Genomic DNA, 14783 nt, shown 5'->3' on the forward strand with positions numbered 1-14783 from the left:
TAAATTTATTAAGAAAATATAAAAAGCACAGTGTTGGACCGAAAGATATTGGTCATTTAGTAGTTTATTGGTGTCTTGATTTAATAGTAGAAAGAATGGATTATATCTTTATACACGTGTTATTCAGGATTGCGTCATACTCCAAAGAAAGAATTTTTTTTGGATGTTTTCTCCTTTTAACTGAATTATGTGAGGAGTACGTACTAAGGAGTGTCAGTGTTGGGAGGTAGAAGATAATGCCTAGGGAAAATATTTTTAGGCCACACTTATTTTTCTTTATAATTTAGTGAAACAAGCAAGATCCAGACCCTACCTCAGACCTACTTAATCAGAGTCTTCATTGTACCAAGATGCCTAGGTGAATTGTGTGCATGTTAAAGTTTGAGAGCTAAGTTGTTGCTGACCCATTTTAAATTTTCTCTATTCCCTCCTTTGCTATAATCCTTGCTTTCCCCTTTTATACCAGGTAGATCCATTTTTTGTTCTCATTTGCCTTTCCTGAGGACCCACCAAATAGGCACTGGAGTTTGCAGCCTCTGCTAACTAACTGTTCAGTTAAGTGAAGATCCTGACCATCTACCGATGCACTTATTAATGAAGATACATTTTTAAAAGTATTAATCCTTGGTTCCATTAGATTCCATTTAGAAAGCAAAGAGGGTTAGGATTAAGCTGACCAGTGAAGGGAGAAAAAAGTTGGCAGCTGATACCCCTTAGAATTTGGCTACTTGTTTACACGATTATTAGTAATTCTCCCAACATTTTGAGGATTCCAATAGACCACTAACAAATGTTTAACTTAAAGTAGCTGAGTACATATACAAGTACTATTAACTTTTCTTAAAAAGTATAATTTAAAAAGTTTATTGAGATATAATTGACATATAAAATTATGTTAGTTTCAGCTATTCAATATATTGATTCAATATTTGTATATATTACAAAATGATCACCATGATAAGACTAGTTAACATCCATTACTACACATAATTACAATTTTTTTCTTACAAGAACTTTTAAGCTCTACTGTTTTAGCAACTTTCAAATATACGGCACAGTATTATTAGCTATAGTCACTGTGCTGTGCACTACATCTGCATGACTTATTTTATTTTTGATTAGTGAAAATGTTCAACAGTATCCTTAGTACTATGTTTAATTGAGGGAGATAGGTAGTCTCTCTTGGTCTTACTATTTTGTAAATCCTCATCTTGGTTCATAATATCTTTTTAGGAAAACCTGGCAAAATCTTGCTTCTAATGACAAAAGTCAGGGATAAATTTAAATTAACAGATGTTTAAAGAATTCTACCTTTGTGTTGACGATGAGTAAACCTAAGCTCAAAAAGTTGAAATATCTAATAATGGGACAGTGGCAGCGCTGTGATTTGAACAACTGTTGAATGATTCCAATGTCCATGTGATTAATCACTCTGCTGTAATGCTTCTTTAGAGTTTCTGTGATAAGAAAAAAAAAAAAAGGACATGGAAAGAGAAGTATGTCCTCTCTACTCAATTTAATCTATGATAACTAAAAAAAATTAATTTGGATCTTTTTGTTTGAGTTGTAGACCACTGGGTAAAATGCATGAACATGTGCAGTTAATTGCAGATGAGCAATAATGCTCACACATTAGCATAAGAAAGTGAAAGAAGTATTTATCCTTAAGGGTGTAGAAGATAAAAGTACGAAGTCAAATTGGGAGGACTATTCTGGAAACCAAGGAGCCTAAAAAGTCTGTGGAGAATATGAAATTCAGTGTGTTAGAGTTAGCCTCTTCTGCTGTAGGAGACACAGGTGATAAGTATCGACATGATCAGACATCTGAATATATTCAGCTTAAGAAAATTCTTACCCAACTTCAAGAGAACATGTTCAAATTATTCAAACCTGTTCACTCCAGCAAATGTGGCCTTAACTCCAGACCTTTTCTCATTTACTAAGCCACCCAAGGTTCTGGATAACAATTCATATGGAAACAGATTTCTGTTTATGCTGTGGTTACCAACCAGTGTTGACTCCTTGGTTCTGAATTTGTTCTTTGCTAACTTTACTAGACTTATACACTGACAAGTTATTGAAGAGTTTTTTTTTTTTTAACATATATCCAGATAAATTAAGAAAAAAAGCTATTTCTACTTTAACTGTAAATCTCAGATTACATTGCTTATTAAGTATCCAGTTGATTACTGTTTCAATACTCTAATTAATTTTGTATAAATAAATACATGTGATAATATATCCAAAGCCTTAGAATATCAATTGGATATTGCAATGTTGACAGAGAATGAATGTGTTTGAATTTAATTTGGAACTTTAAGAATGCCATGCATTAATTCAGATTAAAATAGATTTGCTAATATCACCTTTTAATTTCTACAATTAGCATAATAGACATACAATATTTTTTAAAGAAATTGCTTTTTTGTCCTTCATGGTGGTAGTGTTTCAATCTTTTTTTACACATCCACACTTCATCACTGAATAGCGATGGGATTTTCCTTCCCAGTGGGGTTTATAGCAAACTGCCTCATTTGTGCTTTATGAGGAACAGCGCTCCCATATTATAGTGTAGATTTTGTCCTCAAAAGTCTAGGCTTTCAATTTTTTTAAATGTGCCGAATAACCTACACGTTATCTAGGTTCCAATTATAACTCTAAATCAAAATGACTTTATTAAGTACCTGTCCTTTGATCAGCACCATATCAGTATTAAGAAGATGGCTGTGATGTGTTTCCATGGTTGACATATTAATGCTTAAATATCTATTTAGGAATTGCTTGGAAAAAAATATGTATTTGTTAATAAATATAAGTTCTTACGAATGTGTGATTTTATGTGTGTTTTTTATTATTACTTGTTATAGCTAGTGGCTAAACAGAACTGGATGTCAGCAGCAGAGAAGAAAAATTAGCAAATTCTTGAATCAAAAATTTATTTATACTGTTATTAAAGAAAGAATGAGCACTCTAATTAAGATAATGTGTATATTAAAGTGTTGACTGAGCCTGGGGCTCTGCTGTGGAAGGGGAAGACAGTAAAAACTCAAATTATTAATGAACTTTATTTGTGTTAATGAAGGAAGAATAAGTTATATAAGAAAATGACCAGTTTGAACATGAAAAGTAAGAAAATTTGAATAAATGCACTTATGAGTGGTCCCTCTATGGTACATGGAGTGATCTTCTGATCTTCTCCTTTGAGATAAGTATATTTGTACCAGTATTTGTACCAATATTTGTTTATATTTGCTTTTGGTAAAAGAACATATATTTACATGCAAGTACACAGTTGTGTGACATGTTTGCTAATAGGTTCAGAGACCAATTAACAAGCCAGATATTTGTATGGATATAAGGTAACTTTTTACTCAGTAAGGCTTAATAACCTTTTCTCTCATGGCTTTTGTCATACATTCCTTTCTCCTGTGGAATAGCCATCCCTTCAACTCGCCCACAAGACCACTCCTTCTATGTAACCCTCACCTGATTCTCTCCCTTGAGTGAAACCTTTTTAAGCCATGTGAGTCCATACAGTCATCATTCCTCTGATTGCCTTTAGTATTTATTATACATCACTCTGCATTCTTATTTCCCTTTGTGTGTATATTGTCATCTGCAAGCCAAAGAGATTGGGAATTGTTTTCTAGAGTGTTTTATGTTTTGAAGCTTTTGCAAAAAAAAAAAAAAAAAAGTGTACTCTCTATTTATTGGTTGCCAGTCACCCTTTGAGTAACCATTCCTATTTTTCTATTAATATTCTCTTTTGACATCTACATTCTTTTGACTATTCTAACCCATTCGCACTCATTTATTTTTTTTCTCTAATTTCATAGCCTTTTCCCTTGCCTTTAGTGACATGTAATTTATTGTATTTCTATTGTAAATTTACATGTCTGCCTCTATATTTTTAAAGGCAGGGATCCTGTCTTTGATTTATTTTACAGTCATTCTACATTCACTGAGAATTTTCTCTGAGGCCAGTCTTCATCCTTTTCCCTAACAGATACCAGGGGTTGAGGGAATCATAAACAGTAGATGTGTTGTAGTAAATAGATGAATGAATGAATGATGAAAAATATTTGATTTGGCACACTCATATTTACTGATATTGCTCATGTTCAATAAATATTTTATTATTTTCTTGGATTAATAATAATTACTTTATAGGCTATCCAGGTATATTTGCAATTTTAGGCAGTGTTTATCTGGCCAGTTGCAGTAGTGTGAATTTGTGAAGAGTAGACTTAGCCACTGAGTACCTAAGTTCCAGTTGACTTGTTGGAATTACTTGTAATATTTAGTTTTCACTTTCCCAGTATATAAAATGAGGCATTTGATTAGTTGAAAGCAATTGTCTTTTGCAAGCCTGGAGTTTTTTAACTTTAATTATGTCTGTATGTAAATGGACCGTGGAAGTTGAATGCATGCATTGTACAATGTGTGACTTAAGTATTTTTGTTTTGATTTAGGGTTCAAAAAGATACCTTTTCCCCCACCCAAAAAAATGTCAAAGGGCACAGGATCGTATCAGAGTAAGGGCATGGATATTGAATGCAAACAGATTTAGTTTATGTCTAAGTTCTGCCATTTATTAGCTATGTAATTTTTTTTAGGCAAAAAAAGATAAATCTTTCTGAGTATAAGTTTGTTTATCTCTATTTTTAGGAGAATCATAAATCAACATTTACTTCATAGGACTGTGCCTCTCAGTGCAATACAGTATGTGAAGTAATTAGCACAGTGCCTGGCACATGGTGAGCACTTAAGGAGTATCTGTTATTATTATTATCATCATTATTAATACTGGAAAAAATTCGGTATTAAGAAAATAGTTCTCTGGAACTGTCTGACTCTTTGATTTTGTTATTTTGATTTTCCCCCCAAAATATTATTCCAAATTTAAAATACACTTGGACAGGTTGGATTTTCATTTTTGTTATCTAAGTATTTCATTCTAGATTTTCACATGTTCCCGGACTTTAGTCATGCTTCATGAAGTCAGCAAAATGATAGGTCACTTTGAACAATATTTAAAAGTTATTAGGATTCATTCACTAAAGTCTGCAAATTTGATATTATTCACCCTCAAAAAAATTACCTTTGTCATCTTTGCATTACATTAATCATCTTTCAATAATATAAAAGCTTGACGTTTGGCTTTTATGGATAGAAGCACCAAAGTTTAAGAAAATTCATCTGAGCAGATATTAAAATGGGGATGTTGAAGTTACAGCATAGTAATTGTTTGATCACATCCTAATTGTGTATTCAATATTTTTCTAGCCTCTGAATATCTGAGAAACAAATATATAATCATACTATCCAAGAAAGAGAAAGCAAAGGTCTTTTAACCAGGGCTTTGTTTGTCTTGATTAATTTATGGCCATAGTAGCTTTCTCTCTCCATCTAGCAAGACCTTTTGACAGTTTTTGCTGACAAATGTTCTAGAGACTGATTGAAACAACTGATTGGTTACTTTTTAAATCTTCATGTGGTACCTAGTGTGGAGTGTGCTGGGCTGTTCACAGAAAAGTTGTTGACCAGCTGGAGGTTATAGTCTTTTTTAGAGAAGTAATAATTTAACTAACATTTATGGAGTTTCAACTATGTGGAAAAATACTCTGCCAAGCACTTAGGAAAAAAGAATAGTGAGGGTTTAGCCCCAGTATTCAGATAACTTATAATCAAATATGAGAATGTATTTGTGTAAGCAGGTACTAGCAGTACTTTATGGTGCTACAAGCATGCAGAACATCATACCTAAACCACTAGGGGATTGGTGCAGAGCAATTAGGAAGAGGACTCTCAGGAAAGTCTCGGATAGTCACACACTGGGGCTTTTTTTTTAATGGTATTTGATGCATTTTGTAAATTTGGAGGCTTTATGATGTAGAAAGAAACCTGAAACAAACCATGTCTCTCAAACGGCTCTGAGTGAGAGAATTAAATACATTTTTTGCCATGAGATTTACACTTTTATGTGCAAGTCAGAACTGGCCTGCATAGTGGGTGAAATAAAGCTACATGGTTCAGGCTCCTAGCCCCCCATGTTTCATAAATGTCTATAATATATCTCATAACATTGCACACACTGTGACAGAATCCAGAATCCAATAATTCTCTGCCTGGAAACAGTAGTTTTCCTTTTTTGAAGAAGTTGTCTGTTTTGGTGAAATCATATAACTACTGGGAGAATAAAGAATCCGAAATAAAGGCACAGGCACCATTCCTTTTTCCTGACCTTTCCTCTTAGTGATTATAGTCACCTAGTTGGCCAGCCAGCAGGCTCGCTCTTTGCCAGATTTATTTTTTAATCATTGGATATGACAAAAAATTGCCATTAGTACTAGAATACTGAGACTGCATAATGGTTTGCCACTATGAAAGGAAATGTCTCTAGAGCTTTGCCTGTGGGAGATCAGAGTCCTGTCAAAATATTCTATTCCATCAGATTAATCTCTTAAATATGTTAGAATACTTCCATTTATAGAACTCTCTTGTGACTTATAAGCAGTGATATTCAGGTACTGACAAATGGATTGATAAAATCTTTCTGTGGCTTGATAGAAACAGAGCAAGACAAGCTAGGCCTTTTTTTTTTGGCGCTAGTTATACAGTAATACATTGGTCTTAAGGGGCACAACCATTTCTCCTTTGAATTTCTATGATTTTATGATTCTCCCTTTCATCCTATGATTCTGAATGAATTTTTAAACTATTAGGAAGTGATATTAATTTTTTGAAATAGGAATATTTATTGTTTTACAAATATTGTATGGGATTTTGTTTATCATACACCCAGGGCGTTAACATCTGGAGACACATACTCTTATCTATTATTTGAAAATCACTGCACCAGGTATTATAGGAGATAATACACTTCACAATCCCACAAAGCAACCAAAAAATTCCCAGATACTTCTTGATTAACCACCTTTTATTGCAGTTAACATAAGTAGTGATACTTTTCTCAAAAGATATTTCTCTAAACATTCTAGCACAAAATTATATTAAGATTTTTCATTCAGTATGGCAAAGATATTGGCCTACCTCCATGATGAACCTATTAAAATTGTAGTAGAGGAATAAAAATGATGTTAGTAAAGAGACCACAAGGACAGCAAGTTAGCAAATCTTTAGATTTTATAAAAATATGGAGGGGACTTTTGCTTCCATTCATCATGATTTCATTGGTAAAGGAATTGCCCTCCATGAAAGCAAAAAATTTGAAAAAAATATATGAAATAGCTGTTTAGATATTGGACAACGGGCAAACAGACAAAGAACGGAAACAAAAGAGGCAGTCACTACTATTACCCTGGCTTCCTATCTGGAGGCACTTTCAGAAACTTGCCACAGAGAAGGGGAAAACCAAGCAGAACATAATAGTTTTGTGAAGTTAGGAGACTGAGATCAAAGTTCAGCCAGTCTGGGACCCTGGAAGATTACTGGAGAGAAGGTAGGTATGCCAAATAAGAGCTTCTGAAATCTGCATAGGGGCCTACAGAAGTCTGTCGCTAGGTGGAACATGAATAGGATGAAATTCTGCAAGACAAAGCAAACTATCATAGTGCTGTAAGATGAAATTACTCAACAATACACAATGTTAGGAAATGTTCAAGTTCTAATCAGAGTAGAGAGACTTTGTTGAAACCTAGGGCATTCAGTAGAAGCTCTAGAAGGGTCATGTTTTCCAGGAGGACTAAACTACTCCATATACTCAAGAAATACCCTAACAAAGCTTACATATAAACCTCAAAGAGATTAACCTGCTCTAGAATTAACTGTAGTCCAAAACGGCTATTGCTTTTTAAATACAACAGAATCAAGACAACATCTGTTGTTCACAATATCCAGCATATCCAAATAGAAGGAAACTTTCTTAACCTAGTAAAGGGCTTCTATTTTTTAAAAAATACATCTAACCTTGTATTTAATGATGGAAGACTATTTCTTTAATTTAGGGAACTTGACAAGGATGTCTGCTCTCACCACTTATATTCAATAATCTCTTGGATGTTCTAGCTATTTTAATATGGCTAAATAAGTCAACAATATAGAGATTAGAAAATAATTAGTAAATTGTTTTTATTTTCAGATAGCAAGGTCATTTATGCAGAAAAGCCTAAGGAATCTACAAAAAAGCTGTTATAACTAGTAAAGGAATTTAGTAAGTATTGATGAAGATGTAGAGAAACTGGAGCCCTCATACATTGCTAAAGAAAATGTAAAATGAATCAGCACTTTGGCAAATACTTTAGTAGTTTATTAAAATGTTAAACATATACTTAACATAAAAAACAGAAATTCCACAACTAGGTAGATGTCGACTTAGGACATATGAAAACACATGTCCACACAAAGACTTCACACAAATGACTATAATGGTTTTATTATAATAATTCCCAAATGTGAACTCTCTAAGTATACATTAACTGGTGAATCAGTAAGCAAAATGTGGTATATCCATATAATGAAATACTAATCAGCAATAAGAAGAAAGAAAACTATTGCTATATATATTATATATAATATATAATTATGTGTAAATATACATATATATTATATGATATATAATTGCATACAATTATATATCATAATATATATATATTATATATTAAAGGAATATGATTCCACTTATATCAAATTTATCAAAATGATACATCTACAGGGAAAGAAAGCAAATCAGTAATTTCCTGGGGCTGGGAGGTGATAGCAAATGAGCATGAGGAACCTTTGGGAGGATGGAAGAAATGATTCAAATGTGGGTTATGGTAATGATTTCACAGTTCCAGAAACTTATTAAAATTTGACAATCCTTGAAATATATACTTATAACTGGTGAATATTTAAAAAATTATAAATTATAACTCAATATAACATTTAAATAAAGAAACCTACACCAAAGTACATCACCATGAAATTTCAGGGGACCAAAGAAAATTCTTCCAAGGAGAGTTAAAATTTCACCTCACAAAGTAAGTCAAATAAATAACTTGAAATCTGACCTACCTTTTACAATTTTTATTAGAAACTTGATGATAACAGAAGATAATAGAGACAAACACTGCAAGAAATGTTTTTGGACCTTAACAATATTAACTAACAATATCTTTAATTGTGATACTATTAGAAATGCAACTCAGAAAGCATATGTATAATGCCCCTTTTCTCAGGAAGTTTCTTAAGGTTGTTTTCCAGAAAAAGTGAAACAAATAGAAGCAGTGTGATTACTATATAAAAAATACTTGAACTCAACTCCGGGTATAAGGAAAATAATTTGGCCTTGATTACAATAGTCAGCAAGTATGTCTCAAGAAGAATGTTTTTAAAGAAAAGGGCAGTGAATTCCAAACATAATATGCAGAATGACTAGTAATAGATATAAACTGGAAAAAAAAAATATAGGTCCATCAACAAATGAATGGATAAATTATAGTATGTCCATACATTGGTATGCTACTCATCAATAAAAAAAGGAATTAACTGTTAATATGCAACAACATGGGTGAATCTCATAATCATTATGCTGAGCAAAAGAAGCAGGCAAAAAATCAGTGCTAGCTTAACATACTTCAGAAAATTTTCAAAAATGCAAACTAATTTCTGGGGAAAGAAAGCCAATCAGTGCTTTCTTGGAGACAGAAGTGGAGAGAGGAATGGATCGCAAAGTGGTACGAGGAGACTTTTGGAGGATGATGGAAAGACCTTTTATCTGGATTGTGGTAATAGTTGCACAAGTTTATATATATGTCAAAGCAGAACCAATTGTATACTTTAAAAAAGTGAAATTTAATATATTTCAATGATAGCTCAATGAAATTGTAAAAAACAAAATCATATTTTTTTTTTTTTTTTGTGGTATGCGGGCCTCCCTCTGTTGTGGCCTCTCCCGTTGCGGAGCACAGGCTCCGGACGCGCAGGCTCAGCGGCCATGGCTCACAGGCCCAGCCGCTCCGCGGCATGTGGGATCCTCCCAGACCGGGGCGCGAACCCGGTTCCCCTGCATCGGCAGGCGGACGCGCAACCACTGCGCCACCAGGAAAGCCCCAACAAAATCATATTTGAGTTGAGACTATATTTGACTGCCTCTTTTCTTCTGCAATATATCCCAAGTTACCAAAACCTAGTTGGTTTTTCAGCAAAATAACAAGCTAGTGGTCCTATTGTGCATTAAGAAAGGAGAAATGGAACAGTGTGTCTTCCATTCGGCAGGTATGGAATATATTTTGTAAATAATCTTTTAAAAAAGGAAAAATCACACCTTTGTAGTATAATAAGTACATTGTAAATGTATTAATTCTCCATCTCTTGTAACCACTTGAGAACAGCCCTCTGTTCTTTTTTGTTTTTTGGTTTGTTTTTAATCTCTATATAAAACTTATTCTTTGGCTTGAATCTGAGGTTAAACTTTTAATAATAAACCAGAGACACTAAGTGCATACATATATTTTATGTCTTCTAATGTTTCAGTTATTTATTGCTCCATGACAAATGACCCCAAATTTCCTTGTGTAAACAATAATAATTATTTGTTTTACTCAAAAATTTGCATCTTGGGCAAGAGTCAGTGGAAACAAATCATGTTTGCTTCACAAGGTGTCACCTAGGCCAGCTCAACTACTACAGACTGAAATCACATGAAGACTCCCTTGTTTACATTTTTGTAGTTGATGTTGGTAGTCAGCTGGGATGTCAGCTGGAGCTGTCTGTCACAACACCTACATATGTCTGCTCTGTATCTTCATAGTATGCTAACTGGTTTCCAAAGTAAGCATTCTACAAAACCAGGTGGAAGCTGCTTATTAGTTATCTCTTGGTGTGTAACAAATTACCCCAAAACTTAATGGAATGAAACTACAACACTTATTACCTCGCAGTTTCTTTGGGTCAGGAATCTGAACATGTTTTAACAGAGTCCACAGTGTGAGGGTCTCTCAGAGGCTATAACCAAGGTGTTAACTTGGGTTTTAGTCTTCCTAAGGTTTGACTGGAGATGTTTCCTTCTAAGCTTGCTCACTTGGTTGTTGGCAGGACTGTTTCCAATAGGCTGTTGGACTCAAGGCCTTAGTTTCTCACTGGCTGTTGGCCAAAAGTCATCCTCAGTTCCTTGGTATGTGGGCCTCTGCAACATGGTAACTTGCTACATCAATGTGTGCATGCTGGGAAAGCAACAGAAAGTCCAGTAAGACAGAAATCAAGTCTTTTGTAATCTAATCATGAACATCACATCCCATCTCCTTTGTCACATTCTGTTCCTTAAATGCATATCACTAGGCCTAGCTCAGACATGAGAGAAGATTGCACAGGTATATGAATACCAGATGAAGACCATCTTTGAAAACTGTCTACCATAGCTATATTTCCTTTTATGACCGAATCTTAGAAATTTGTAACATCGCTTCTACTATTTTCTATTTGTCAAGGCAGGCACAAAGGTCTGCCCAGATTCAATACTGAACCCACCACTCTGTGAAAGGAATGTCAGTTCCCCCTTAAATCAAGCGCATACTGGATGGAATATATTATGGAGGCCATCTCTGGAAAATGCATTTGTCCACACTTGGTTATTACAAATAGGCAAGGATTCATTCTTAGATCATATATTTTTGATTACTATTAATGTTATAAAATGTAATATTTGAGTTATTTTTGTCTCCTTTTTCTTCTAGAAAATATATAGACCTTTCAAGAAAATGTGAAACTTCATTATATATTACAAAGAATATGAGAAAATCTATAAAATAAAAATATTTGAGATGACAAAAAAAATCTTGTGTTGTATGATGTCATAAAATAGCCTAATGATCAGTCATAAGTCTTTTCACACAACCTCTGAATCTTCAATTATAAATTATGTTTTGAAAACATGACTTGGCAATAGAAGATCTAAATTTTAATAATTTTTCCTCTACTTATTACACATATGATCTTAAGAAAATTATTTAATTCGAGGTTCAATTTCCTAATTAATAAAATAATAAATCATTAACTCATAACATTTAAATGTGAAAATTAATGTGTTTATCTAATGTACTTAGTAACTCATCAGTCTTGTATGGTAGTCCTTTGTAAGAGATGATGCCTACCTAGAGTTGCATACTTTGAATACTGGAATTTTGACTTTTAAGCAAAGTGTGATTCACGAGGAGAATAACATCAACATAAGCATTTTCTTGAAAGATGTACTTAGGGTTTCAATGTAAGACTCTACTAAATGATTAATAAGTATGTCCAGGGTAGTGGTGTCTGTGAACTGATGGTTCTTCTTTAGTGTATCTCATGGTGTTCTTGACCCAAAATGATCTGAGATTTCTGCCTCTTTGTATAGAGCTCTTATGTGTAAGTCAGATATATTTTTTTGTTGCTTCTGTACTTTAAATTTAATTGGAGTATCCTCCACAAATTGTTAGCTGTAACTTGAAAATTGTTGTGACTGCTTAAAGTTTCTCTCCAACATTCTGTATTTGTATTCTCTTTCCTCTATTTACCATATCTTGCTCTAGAACAGTGGTTCTCAAACTATTGCTGCTGGACAGGTAGCATAAGCAAATCCTGGAAGCTTATTAGAAATGTAATTTTGCAGATTCCAGTTAGACCTATTGAATCAGAAACTCTGGGAGTGGGGACAAGAAATTAGTGTTTTAAAAGCCCTTCGTGGTGATTCTGATCTATAATCAACTTTGACAGCCACTGATCTAGAATCCTCATTTTTTCTGCATGATCTGTGTTATTCTATAATCTGTAGCAGAGGGAAGAGCATTTCATTGTCCCTTTGGTGGAAAGGACTTTTCCACATGGAATTATTGTTGAAAATTGTTCTCCAAGACATAGAGAATAAACATATGGACACCAAGGGGGATGGGATGAATTGGGAGATTGAGATTGACATATATACACTAATATGTATAAAATGGATAACTAATGAGAACCTGCTGTATAGCACAGGGAACTCTACTTCAATTCACTGTACAGTAGAAACTAACACAACATTGTAAAACAACTATACCCCAATAAAAGAAAAAAAAAAAAAGAAAATTGTTCCCCAGTTTTACAGAGACATGGTTGCTGTTAAAGCAGTGCGCTAGCAAAAGTAATTGTTTGCTTTATGTTAATTACCTATAGAACACATGTGGTTCAAAAAAACTACTGAGGAATTTTAAGAACATTTCTTTTTCTTTTTGAAAAATAAGTCTTATCTTTTAAAAAGCTAATAACTGTGCATGTGGAGAGGTGGAGATTTAGATTATACTATGCATGGTACAAATTTAAAAAGATAAAAGGAGTTCATTAAAAAGTTATATTCACTCCCACTACATCCAATGACGACTAGGAATTCCCTTCTGAAAATAAATATGATTATCAGCATCTTATGTACAAGTTTTAAAGTGCTCTAAAAAATATAAATATGTATAACATATATTATTCATAACTATGTTAATATGTGACAATATTCATATATAACATATATTCATATATGACATATGTGTTCATATATAAGCACATTAGCATATTATATACTCTGTTATTATTGTTCTTTTGTTAACGTAAAAATTGTAGAAATTGTCATATTGTAGATGTAGAATTGTACGCATAGAATTGCATTATTACTGGGTTGGCCAAAAAGTTCTGTTGGTTTTAAATAAAAATGAGACACATTTTTCATTTTCATGAAGAACTTTATTGAACAACGTATTCACTAACCGAATGAAATTTTTGACCAACCCAGTATTTTACTATTCTATTACAAAGTATTTAGCTATCCCTTGTTGATGAACATTTAGCATATTACGAATCTTTTGCTGTTATAAACCATTCTACAATGAATATCTTCATATGTTATGTTTGTTTACTGGTGACATTATTTGTAGGTTAAAGTTCTAAAGGCATGAAAGGGTGAATGAATTGTTTATTCATTTTTAGTTTGGCTATATTGTTAAATTGTTTTGAATAAAAATTACACAATTTTCACACATTAAACAATACACAAGAAAAATAGTTTTCCACACTCTTTTCAATAATGAGTTATCAATTTTTTTGCTATTTTTAGATAAAAACAGTTACGTCATAGCTGTTTTAATTTCTATATCTGTTATTATGAGATTAAAATAATCTTATATATTTAAGAAATACTTATATTTCCTTTTCTATAAACTGTGTTCTGAAGTCCTTTACCTATTTCCTTCTATAACAATGTTGGTTTAATCTTTTTTTTAACATCTTTATTGGAGTATAATTGCTTTACAGTGGTGTGTTAGCTTCTGCTTTATAACAAAGTGAATCAGTTATACATATACATATGTTCTCATATCTCTTCCCTCTTGCGTCTACCTCCCTCCCACCCTCCCTATCCCATCCCTCTAGGTGGTCACAAAGCACCAAGCTGATCTCCCTGTGCTATGCTGCTTCCCACTAGCTATCTATTTTACGTTTGGTAGTGTTTATATGTCCATGCCACTCTCTCACTTTGTCACAGCTTACCCTTCCCCCTCCCCATATGCTCAAGTGCATTCTCTAGTAGGTCTCTGTCTTTATTCCCACCTTGACCCTAGGTTCTTCATGACTTTTTTTTTTCTTAGATTCCATATATATGTTAGCATACGGTATTTATTTTTGTCTTTCTGACTTACTTCACTCTGTATGAGAGACCCTAGGTCCATGCACCTCACTACAAATAACTGAATTTCATTTCCTTTTATGGCTGAGTAATATTCCATTGTATATATGTGCCACATCTTCTTTATCCATTCATCTGTCAATGGACACTTAGGTTGCTTCCA

The sequence above is a fragment of the Physeter macrocephalus genome, chromosome 9 (assembly GCF_002837175.3).
Source record: "Physeter macrocephalus isolate SW-GA chromosome 9, ASM283717v5, whole genome shotgun sequence".
Lineage (NCBI taxonomy): Eukaryota > Metazoa > Chordata > Mammalia > Artiodactyla > Physeteridae > Physeter > Physeter macrocephalus.